The following is an 11,215-nucleotide window of genomic DNA, read 5'->3' as shown; positions in this document are numbered from 1 at the left end:
GATATATAAATATAGGTTTATAAAAAATTAGTGTCTTTAAAAATTTATTTATCAATAAATTAGTATCTATATATAAATATAGATTTTTTTTGGTACAATATAGTTATATAGATCTATTATCTTTGGTTGTATTTGATCATTATCCATTGAATTTCCAAAGCTTGATTAAAAAAAAAAAATTGTGTCTTTAAATATTTATTTATAAATAAAGCCTGCAAGGCCAAGCCCGGCCCGGCCCGAAAAAGCCCGCAAGGCCCGCTTTATATGGACGGGCTTGGATCCTTTGATTTTTAATAAAGCCCGGCCCGGCCCGGCCCGCAATTATTTAAAAATATGGCAAGGCCCGGCCCGGCCCCTTGACGACCCCTATCAAAGACGCCATGAACATCTCCTCTTCAGACTGCTGTTGGAAACCATAACTTTGATCATAAGATATATCATAGTTAAAGAAGCACTAGATATCAAAACATTGGTAAGAAAAGGCCAGGTGTCAGATACCATTTAGAAGGGTGGGTAGCATACCATCATGTCCTTAGTTTTGAAGCGCCTAGTAGGTAGAAGCACTGAATTCTTCCCTGCCTTTGATGATAGAGCTAAACGAAAACAACGATTCCTGGTATACACAGCAGTGTCCACAAATAGGTGACTAAAGTATGCAGAGCTTGAATCTTTTCTAATAAACAGATTCTCAAATCTTCCATTCCTCCCTTTTGCACTTGATATCCGTGAGCATATATGATAATATGTCATCATAAAGTGACAAGAGTTGGTATTTCTATAGGGAAAAGTAAATGAAAGAACCGTAGTAAATGAAGTAGCTATCTGTTCATCACTAGAAAAGGAGGCTATATGCAATGTAGAATTTGCTTCTTGCTTATAATCTCTGTTATATTTTTACTTGGCAAATATAAATTAAAAAAAAAGGAAAGAACGAGAATTAATGATCATAATATAATGATAAATTACAAACTCAATTTCCATTAATGAAGAGAAGTGGCACAAAATTTTGGTCATCTTCATCAACACATACCTCGGTGACAAAGGCACCTACATGTGAGTTGTCCTTAAAAGCAGTCTTCTGAATGCGAATAATTAAATGTCGAGAGAACTTTGCTGCACAGGGGCACAAATACAACAACGAGTTTCAAAAACCAAGCAAATGAACCATATAATGGTACCAAACAAAATCAACATCTTTTTACATTCCGTTTTCTCAGATCATTTCAGACTCAAGATTCAAAGCACTAACAATAAAGATTTACCATTTTTCGAGTTTCCTGAAGATTTGGGATTGACACTGGGGTTCTCATTCTGACTCCCGGTTGCATGACCACTCTCATCACCTTTCTCATCATCTGAACCCTGCGAACACTGCAAAACAAGAAACAACAATTAAAAGAACAATCCTTACTTCACAGAACCAAAACCAAAAACCTTACTTCACAATTAAAAAGTAAAACAAAACCAAACCAGAAACCTTACTTCACATTTTCACAATTAAAAGAACAATCCTTCCACTTACTTTTGGATCATTATTGCCCTGGAAATTGCCTTGGAAAGTATTGAAGTTCTCTTTCAGACCCTCTTCCTATTACACCACCAAACCCAAAATCAGTTCCACATTCCCAGAAAATGTATAACAAAAAATCAACATATCAAATCTGAATCTTCATAAACAGTAAAAAAATCAAATACCTTTAGCTCCTGTAAAGCATTAGGGATTGCCCCAAACCCTTTCCAAGTATACTGGTTCCTAGCCTTTAGCAAAAGAACCTGTAAAATCAAATCACCCAAGTCAAAAACCCTCAATTTGGGGCAAAGTTAAAGAAAATCAACCTCCTTTACATCTCAAATCTGCATCCAGACCAACCTTGTTTAGCTATTGCATTCGTCTAGTTCATTAGACAAGAGAGAAAAGCACAGACGAGAGAGAGAGAGGGAGGAGTGATTATAATCGATGCTATAATTTGAGGACTGATTCCAAGCTGGAACAAGGACATTTTAAGCTCAGCTGTAAAATCACCGAGCTCATCTGCAAATAAACAACATGGATGACCCTATAACAGACTTAACATCAAACCCAACTCACTCTTATGAAAGGGACAGAAGGAATAACTTAGAAATAGGAACTAGTAAACATGTATGAATATAAGATATCAAAAATCAAAGTCTAACTATACTATGAGCATCAATTACTCACCAACTGATCCTGAGGTATTAACCTTCTATCAAACCCAGGCAGAGGAATGAAATAACCAACACGACTAATCACAATTGATCAGTACTGCCATCACAAACAACCTCCTCCGAATCTCACTCTTGAAGAATGCAGTCTTCTTCAGGGAATGCAGGTATCCCCAAATCTCCACCCATCTATAATTAAAACCCTAAAATTGAAAACCCCAAAATTGAAAACCCCCAAAATTCTCAGGACCCAAACAGAAAACAAAGAATTCAATTGTAGTGACTCACCATTAACGCAATTAATTCAGATTAAAACCTGTTGTAGAGGATGTGTTGCCAGATTGAAATCTTCTGAGATCTTAGAGAGCTCGAGAGCTAGAGAGAGAGAGAGAGCTTGAGGGTACAGGTGATAGCGACGGCGAGGTGGTGGAGGTGGTTAATGAGAGAGAGATAGTAGCGGGAGTGAGCGGAGAGGAAGGCGATGCTGGCCTTGGAAAGAGGGATGGAGAGGAAGGAGGGGAGAGAGAGCTTGCGGGTATAGGTGATAGCGCCGGCAAGGTGGTGGAGGAGGTTAATGAGAGAGAGAGATAGTAGAGGGAGTGAGCGGAGAGGAAGGCGATGGTGGCCGTGGAGAGAGGGATGGAGAGGAAGGAGGGGAGGGATAGGGTTTCGGGCAAGAGTGAGAGAGAGAACGATGAAAGTGAGCGAAGGTAAAAGTAGGAAAAATAACAAAGTGTGTGGGGAATGAAAATTTTGCTCCCGCGTTCCCGAAAGTTTTTAACTTAGTCTTTCCGCGTTTTTCTATATTTTGGAATCAAAATATAGACATCGGTCAACAGTAACAACCGATGTTAATTATGTAAATAGAAATCGGATTTTCAAAAACCGATGTTATAATATTTTTTTACATCACGTGCAATCTCAACTGATTTAAATGACGTGATGTAAATGAACAGAATTCTAGTAGTGAGGAAATCCGACAATCGGATTCACGATTAACATTAACTGAAATCCAAATCTTTAGAAATTTATAATCGATTAAAAACTTTTCCAATTCCAACCAAATTCACATAATCAACCTCTACAAAAATTATAGGATTTAACTAGCTAAAAAAATAGAATTTAAATTCTGTTTAAACCTCACCACTGTTCACGCGTGGTACTGTTCACTCGGCGGTCAACTTCTCCGATGGTCACCAAATTTTGGCAGCAGCTTCATCTCAATCCCCCTAGCATTTTTCTCAACTACACCAAGTTCAGAAAACAACTAGAACTACCTCAATAATTAAGAAAACTGTAAACCCCCAATTTGTGAATAGTGCCGGATTTTCAATCTCTAAAATCCCCCAATATATATGCAAAATTATACTCAAAAGAAAGATCATGAGGTAAAGAACAACTTTATACCTTGAGGTTTCTCCAAAATGTCGACGGTTTGAACGGATCTCTCTTTCTTTCTTTCTCTCTCTCTCTCTTCCTCTCTTTTTCTTTTTGGTTTCTGTCGTAAAAGATGGGGGGAGAATGGCTGGAAATGGGGCTGATCAGCCCCTTATAATTAAGGTGTGCTGAAATGATCTAAATACCCCTCACACGAAAATACTCATAACTTTGACATACGAACTCCGATTTTTACGTACCACATATGCACGCGCTCAGTTTAACGTCTCCTACAACTTTCATGAAGAAAATTTTCTCAAATTTTGATCCCAACAAAAAGTCATCTTTTAGGGCCCCCTAAAAGTACCGAAACGACAATTTAGGGCCCCCTAAAAGTACCGAAACGACAATAAAAGTGAAGGTAAAGGTCGTTTACCGTCCAAATGACTAGTAAACTGGTAAATTGAGGTACGGGACGTTACATTCTCCCCTCCTTAAAAAAATTTCGCCCTCGAAATTTCATGCCGATTAGAAAAGAAAAGGCACACCAATTGATTAATACCACAATCTCAAAACTTATCAAACTCTTCCTTAGATTAAGCTTTTCTTTTCGTAACCTCAAATCAACAACCAACAGAAACTTTTATGATCCCCACTACAAAAGCAATGAAAATATGCTTATAATCTAAAATTATCAACGTCCAAAGTCGAATCACTTGTCTTATTGAACCATGTAGCACCATAAACTCGCAAGTACATGAATTCTAGTGTAAAAGAAAATTCATTTCAATGGTTAGCCCAGATAACACATGGTACTGGCGTCACAAACCACCCTATTAAAAATTATAGCATCCAAAACTTCCTCATACAAGTCGCTTAGTGAAAAACCAACCCATTCACCATCGATATTGTGATAACCACAAGATGGTCATTGCTAGTCAACAATTCCAAAACAAATGACTTCCTTAATTGTTTGTGCTTAAATTCCTAATCGAAGGTCGTTCACTTAAAGGTCCCATAGTTGTCAACGCATAAAGGTTAACCTCGAACGAACCCACAAGTTCTTAATCAAGTAAGTTATGGGACCACCACACTTCCACTGTGCTACTCTGACACCTGACTAAATCATTGGTCAAGTCATGAGATGACGTTCTGAGTCGACTAGGAAAACTCATTTGATAGCTACCTTGCTAGCCACACATATAACAGCTTCCTCAAAAACCTTTATAAGCACGATAATGTGGAAAACTTTTCTAAATCAAATGTGTCACAAGAAATTTACTATTTACCAATGCCTCCGCTCAAGGCTGCTAATAATTCTCACAAGTTAGTACTCACTTAACTACCATGTCCTGTACCAAGTCCTCAGAAATCTAGTGCAAGCAAGAATTATAACTATTAACTCTACTCCAGCTCAACGACTCAAATCCGGAAGAAGATGCATCACACTCAAGTTGTTCTTAGCCGAGACTACACTTCTTAATAGTCATAGATCTGAAGTATAGTTGAGTCCATGTCATTCTCGTTGATCTCTATTGCCCCAAATGATATTCTTAATTTATACCCAGGTAATTCTCACTACCAAGAGCACCACAATCTGAATTACTAGATGCTAGACTCGAATTTGATCAGTCCAAAATAAAATAGCTTTCTTAATCAGTTAGGGAAAACTCTCTCTTATAACTACTTCACTAGCCCCATGTAGAAACATCTCCAACCGTCTCACATAACCTCATGACAATTTCATTACAGATACGACATTGGGGAAATTTCCCAAACCTTGTATGTACCAATTCCTTTAAGGACTACGATGTCTCCAACAACACTAGTAGATGTTCCAAATATGATCCAAGAGTTGACCAACTAGATTATAAACTCAATACTTGAAATGAATGATTCTCAAACTGAAACCTTGCCAGTCATAATAATTGGTCGATTCCATAGCAACCCCGCCAAACTCAAACATCCCAAAAGAAAAGTTTACCTCCATTCGTGACTGAAAAACCTTATGTTCAAAGCAACTTGTAAATGGTTTGATAAGTAAGCAAAAGCGCATCGTGTTACGTGAGCGTAAAGCACCCCAAAAACTGCAGGGAAGAAAATCAACTCGTGCATTAAGAAAAAGAGATATTGAAGCAACGACGTAGTCCACAAGAAGGAAAGAAATTCTTCCATAGTCCCCGAAAGACTTATCGAGAAATCCATCATTGAAAGCTACCAGAATCCCGGAACTTGTTGACTTCGACCAAACCTTCGCCATAACTCAAAGATTTTTAACTAAGATAATAACCACAACGCATTGTACTTCCACTTGAATTGCTATGGACAGCCCGTGGGGTCCCTATGACCGTTTCTTGATCCCAAATTCAACAATTTCGCCCAAATGGATATCCAATGACACTTAATTGTACCTTCATGCGCGATAAAAGTGATCTAAACCATCGTAAGACGATCCGAAAGTCCTTGATTTCCGAAACCTTTCAAAACTTCAATACACCCCTTTTTGCACTCTTAATTGGTTCCAAATTCCAAATTCCAAATTCCAAATCCTCGCTACAGGGGACCATCCTCCCCTGACAACATCATCAGTTTTAAGATGGACACCCATCCAACATCTCATACCACCTCCAGCGATACCAAGATTCCAAAAGTGGTCCCACCACCTAACAATCAAAATCCAAGTTCAACCCATAAGGGGTTTGACTCAAAATATAACTTAGAACTCTGGTTAAACTATGACCTGAAATACTTCCTGAATCAGCTGAGAAAATCCACGTCCTTACTACTCTTACAAAATCTCAATCATTCAATCTATCAATTGTTCCATCAAGAACTTACTACATTTCAATTCCTATGACTCCATGATTCAGGATTCAAATCAAACTCCGTATCACATAGTAATTCGTTTGAACCACTATGGATACCCAACAGTGTCACTACCGTCAATCCCCGAAGTTGTGTTAAACCATTTCACTGAAATTGATTAACCAAAGACACATACTCGTACAATATCACTTACAAAGAGTTGATTCTAATCCTCCCAATTTTACCGATCAAAACCAAACTCCATTGAAAAACTTTAAGCATCCCACCTACTTAAACTTAAAACACAAAACGACTTCAAAACTCACTTCTGTCCATCTCCATACTCACTACGATCCAAAACTTAAGAAAATCAATTCATAACACAAAAAGCCACAAAAATCAATTTCCTTCACTTGAACAAAACTATGTCCACAAGTCATGGTCAGGTCGACAGCCCATGGTGTCTAAATGGAGGAATTTTCCAATCCGGTTTCCTTTGTGAATTGCAAAGTATCATTCCAAAATGATGCTCGCAACAACAACCACGTCTACGTGACACATCTCTCGAAACTCGGTTCAAAATCAGAACCACTATTACTATTAGTCCTACTTCAAATAACCATTATGATTCTAGGTATTTGGAGACGACCTAAAACTATAGTCACTCGTCTCAGTCACTCAAACAAGAAATCGAACTCTGTTCTCGCACCTTAAACCCAGCTCCAACAAACTTACTGGCATCGAGGAAGAAATAACCACAACATTTCCTCGAATCACATCATAGCACAATTCGATATTGTAGAGTAGTCTTACTCTACCATCAGTAGGGAAATGTACAAAATATGCGAATAATCCGCCACGCAACGACAACTCTAGGAGGTCGGCGTACAAGAGGCATAGCACCTAAAGGAACCTCATCTAGACATGCACCTTACACACTTAATGAATACATCAGCACCGAAGAGCAAACGATGGGGAACCGCTGCAGTCGGGCCATCACTCGGGAGGTACTGTGCCATCAAGCGGGTAAGGTAACAGGATAGAAACAAGTCTACAGAATCTGACAACCTAATGCTCTGATAGGGACTGACAGGACCCGCCCCGGATTTCACCCTGAAATCCGAAGTGGCCCTGCGGGGCCCACCTTAGAAGAAATTCTACCAAAAATTTGGCGGAACTTCCCCTAAAATGGGCTACCCAAAACCTGTAGAAAGCATTTACACTTCTAAATCAAATCATCCTTATACTTCTGGAGCCACCCTGCTCCCCAACTCAACATCAATCTCCAATTCACAAAACACAAACCTCAACTTGAAAAACATAAATCTCATAGGTAATCAGAGCAATTCTAATAGAAAGGTAAATAAGGACAACCTAACTCAAAGGCAAACGCGGAAGCCATGCTGTTGACTATGCCTCAACTCCGTATACGCCCGACCTCACTAATTCCCCTGCAAACTGGGCATTTGAAACCGAAGGGCCCAGGGGAAAGTATTGAAAACACGTTAGTGTGAGTGGACAAAAATAAGCAATTTTAAACAAAAGAGATTTTATACTTTCCCACATTTAATTTATTAAAAAATCTCCCGATGCATGCACTGATTTAGGAAAACGAAACAAAAGGAGTTCCGCTCAAGAAAACCGACTAGCCCCGCTAGTCCCAAACAACTGAAAGGAAGGATGGAAACTCCGATACTCAACAGAATAAGACCAGCCCCGCTGGTTAAACGGAAATCAGACTAGGCCCCGCTAGTCAAGTAATGATAGGATATGGGGAAGAAATATCACCATACGGGTAATGGAGCCTCCCAGGCTCTACCTACCCTCGACTGCCACTCACACATAGATTGTGCGAGGAGGAGAACTAATAACCTCAACTTCCACTCACACATAGATTGTGTGAGGAGGAGAATATGACCTCGACTGCCACCCACGTGAGGAGGAGAATAAATCACCTCGACTGCCACTCACATACACAAAGTAAGTGAGGAGGAGAATAAGCTACCTCAACTGCCACTCACAAACACAAAGTCTGTGAGGAGGAGACCAAATCACATGACCCGCGTATGGTGAGGAAAAATCATCGAAAACCAGTAAATCCATGTAGCTTCCCCACATTTCTCACGAGATAGAAACCAAGTATTCAACGACGTGACCCCGCACGCCAAGATTACTCTCAATCTCAAAATAAACAAGTGAGAAATAGAAATAAATCGACGACACGCCCAAAATATTCTCAAATCCGTAAAGGAAACCGGAAATTAGTATAAGCAAATCCCATTTCCAAAAATCTCTCAAAATCTCCAAGAAACCAACCAAATCCAAAATCCTTAATTAGGCATTCCCGATGCCAAAACCGAAAGTCAATAAATAAATGAGAAAATCCAACTCCATCGAAACTCATCTCGAGAATCTTCCAGGAACTTAAATCGGCAATTAGAAATATACTTAATTCCGGAAAATTACCTCGGAAATAAGCAATTTGTCAAATAATATTATAAATCATAATCAACCTTTGAAACTCATTATCGAGAGCCAATCCACGAGATAAACCGAGATCGAATTTCCGAAAATCAAATCATTTGCTCAATAAGTAATATGATTAAAACTAGAGCATTATTTAAGAAAATAAATGCATGCATCAATATTTAAAAATAAAAGTCCACTCACAGTACTATTCCGACGATCACGCATTCGTGTTCCGTCATCGAGCAATAGCTCGGTACGTCGTCCTGTACACAATTATATTCTGTGAATAATTCTTCAATAATTTAATACGATTCCTAAAATTAATTCCTCATAATTACATCTCCCATTCTCCTCGGATTTAGCCCAAATTATACCACTAACACCAATTCGTTAATTTAAAGGTTTCAAGGTAGAACCGAGAGATATCCGACGGTCGGATTCTCGTAATTCGATAATCGAAACCCTAAACTTCAAAATTCATACTTAATTCCAAGTTTCTCCAAAAATTACCAAACTTCACAAACACTGCCCACTCGTCGATTTCAGACTATATAACAATTATGGAGGAAATCCGACAATCGGATTCACGATTAACATTAACCGAAATCCAAATCTTTAGAAATTTATAATCGATTAAAAACTTTTCCAATTCCAACCAAATTCACATAATCAACCTCTACAAAAATTATAGGATTTAAAGCTAAAAAAATAGAATTTAAATTCTGTTTAAACCTCACCACTGTTCACGCGCGGTACTGTTCACTCGGCGGTCAACTTCTCCGATGGTCACCAAATTTTGGCAGCAGCTTCATCTCAATCCCCCTAGCATTTTTCTCAACTACACCAAGTTCAGAAAACAACTAGAACTACCTCAACAATTAAGAAAACTGTAAACCCCCAATTTGTGAATAGTGCCGGATTTTCAATCTCTAAAATCCCCCAATATATATGCAAAATTATACTCAAAAGAAAGATCATGAGGTAAAGAACAACTTTATACCTTGAGGTTTCTCCAAAATGTCGACGGTTTGAACGGATCTCCCTTTCTTTCTTTCCTTCTTTCTTTCTCTTTCTCTCTCTCTTCCTCTCTTTTTCTTTTTGGTTTCTGTCGTAAAAGATGGGGGGAGAATGGCTGGAAATGGGGCTGATCAGCCCCTTATAATTAAGGTGTGCTGAAATGACGTAAATACCCCTCACACGAAAATACTCATAACTTTGACATACGAACTCCGATTTTTACGTACCACATATGCACGCGCTCGGTTTAACGTCTCCTACAACTTTCATGAAGAAAATTTTCTCAAATTTTGATCCGAACAAAAAGTCATCTTTTAGGGCCCCCTAAAAGTACCGAAACGACAATAAAAGTGAAGGTAAAGGTCGTTTACCGTCCAAATGACTAGTAAACTGGTAAATTGAGGTACGGGACGTTACAGGGACGATCTGACCGTAACCCCGCGTGGCGGTCATTGTCAGAGTGAGGCGTAGCCTCGGGATTCACCGCTGGCGGATATCCCCCCGCTGGTTGTAGCAGGAAACATCGTCGTGTAGACGTGTCTGGTGGTATTTTATTGAGCGGTGTTGCGCTCAGCAAAGTACGCGGTTTTGCAAGATGGAGAGGGAGCTCTGCCGGCAGTACTGAGTGTGTCAGAGGCTGCCTCTCCTGCGAGTTGACGAGTGGAAAATTCCGCTGGCGGAATCCTCGCCATTCGGAAGGTGACAAGATAAGTTCCGTTAGCGGGTTTTCGCTCAGCGGAAACTTCGTCACGTGGAAGGTGACAAGTGAGGAGTTCCGCTAGCGGGGTTATCGCTCAGCGGAGATCTCGCCACTTGGAAGATGACAAAAGTGAGGAAGTTTCCGCTAGCGGGGTTATTGCTCAGCGGAGATCTCCCCACTTGGAAGTGTCAAGTGAGAAGTTCCGCTAGCGGGGTTTCGCTCAGCGGAGACTTCGTCACATGGAAGATGACAAGTGAGGAGTTCCGCTAGCGGGGTTATCGCTCAGCGGAGATCTCGCCACTTGGAAAGTGACAAGTGAGAAGTTCCGCTAGCGGGGTTTCGCTCAGCGGAGACTTCGTCACGTGGAAGATGACAAGTGAGTTCCGCTAGCGGGGTTATCGCTCAGCGGAGATCTCCCTACTTGGGAAGTGACAAGTGAGAAGTTCCGCTAGCGGGGTTTCGCTCAGCGGAGACTTCGTCACGTGGAAGATGACAAGTGAGGAGTTCCGCTAGCGGGGTTATTGCTCAGCGGAGATCTCCCTACTTGGAAAGTGACAAGTGAGAAATTCCGCTAGCGGGGTTTCGCTCAGCGGAGACTTCGTCACGTGTAAGATGACAAGTTAGGAGTTCCGCTAGCGGGGTTATCGCTCAGCGGAGATCTCC

At 40.1% G+C, this 11,215-nt stretch overlaps 2 long non-coding RNA genes across 18 annotated transcripts; both read right to left on the bottom strand.

Annotated features, from left to right (window-relative positions):
- Window positions 1-243: 243 nt before the first annotated feature.
- Window positions 244-3,771, bottom strand: LOC112188957. Of its 17 annotated transcripts, none has more exons than XR_005807012.1 (10): window positions 3,592-3,771; window positions 3,329-3,457; window positions 2,201-2,387; window positions 1,871-2,032; window positions 1,696-1,773; window positions 1,523-1,588; window positions 1,263-1,371; window positions 1,031-1,113; window positions 523-613; window positions 244-403 (listed from the first exon to the last, which is right to left on the bottom strand). It is a non-coding gene; the product is annotated as an uncharacterized LOC112188957 (long non-coding RNA). The 17 variants fall into 17 exon arrangements; XR_005807007.1 differs by having other exon boundaries at window positions 3,329-3,429; window positions 3,592-3,769; XR_005807009.1 differs by having other exon boundaries at window positions 2,201-2,373; window positions 3,329-3,429; window positions 3,592-3,769.
- A 5,272-nt stretch (window positions 3,772-9,043) lies between these two features.
- On the bottom strand, window positions 9,044-9,951 carry LOC112185858. Its single transcript, XR_002930498.2, has 3 exons — window positions 9,836-9,951; window positions 9,573-9,673; window positions 9,044-9,098 (listed from the first exon to the last, which is right to left on the bottom strand). It is a non-coding gene; the product is annotated as an uncharacterized LOC112185858 (long non-coding RNA).
- Between the last annotated feature and the right edge of the window lie 1,264 nt (window positions 9,952-11,215).

This window comes from Rosa chinensis, chromosome 2 (genome assembly GCF_002994745.2).
Source record: "Rosa chinensis cultivar Old Blush chromosome 2, RchiOBHm-V2, whole genome shotgun sequence".
Lineage (NCBI taxonomy): Eukaryota > Viridiplantae > Streptophyta > Magnoliopsida > Rosales > Rosaceae > Rosa > Rosa chinensis.
The sequence above is the reverse complement of the archived record's forward strand: the minus strand, read 5'-3'. Positions and strand labels throughout refer to the sequence as shown.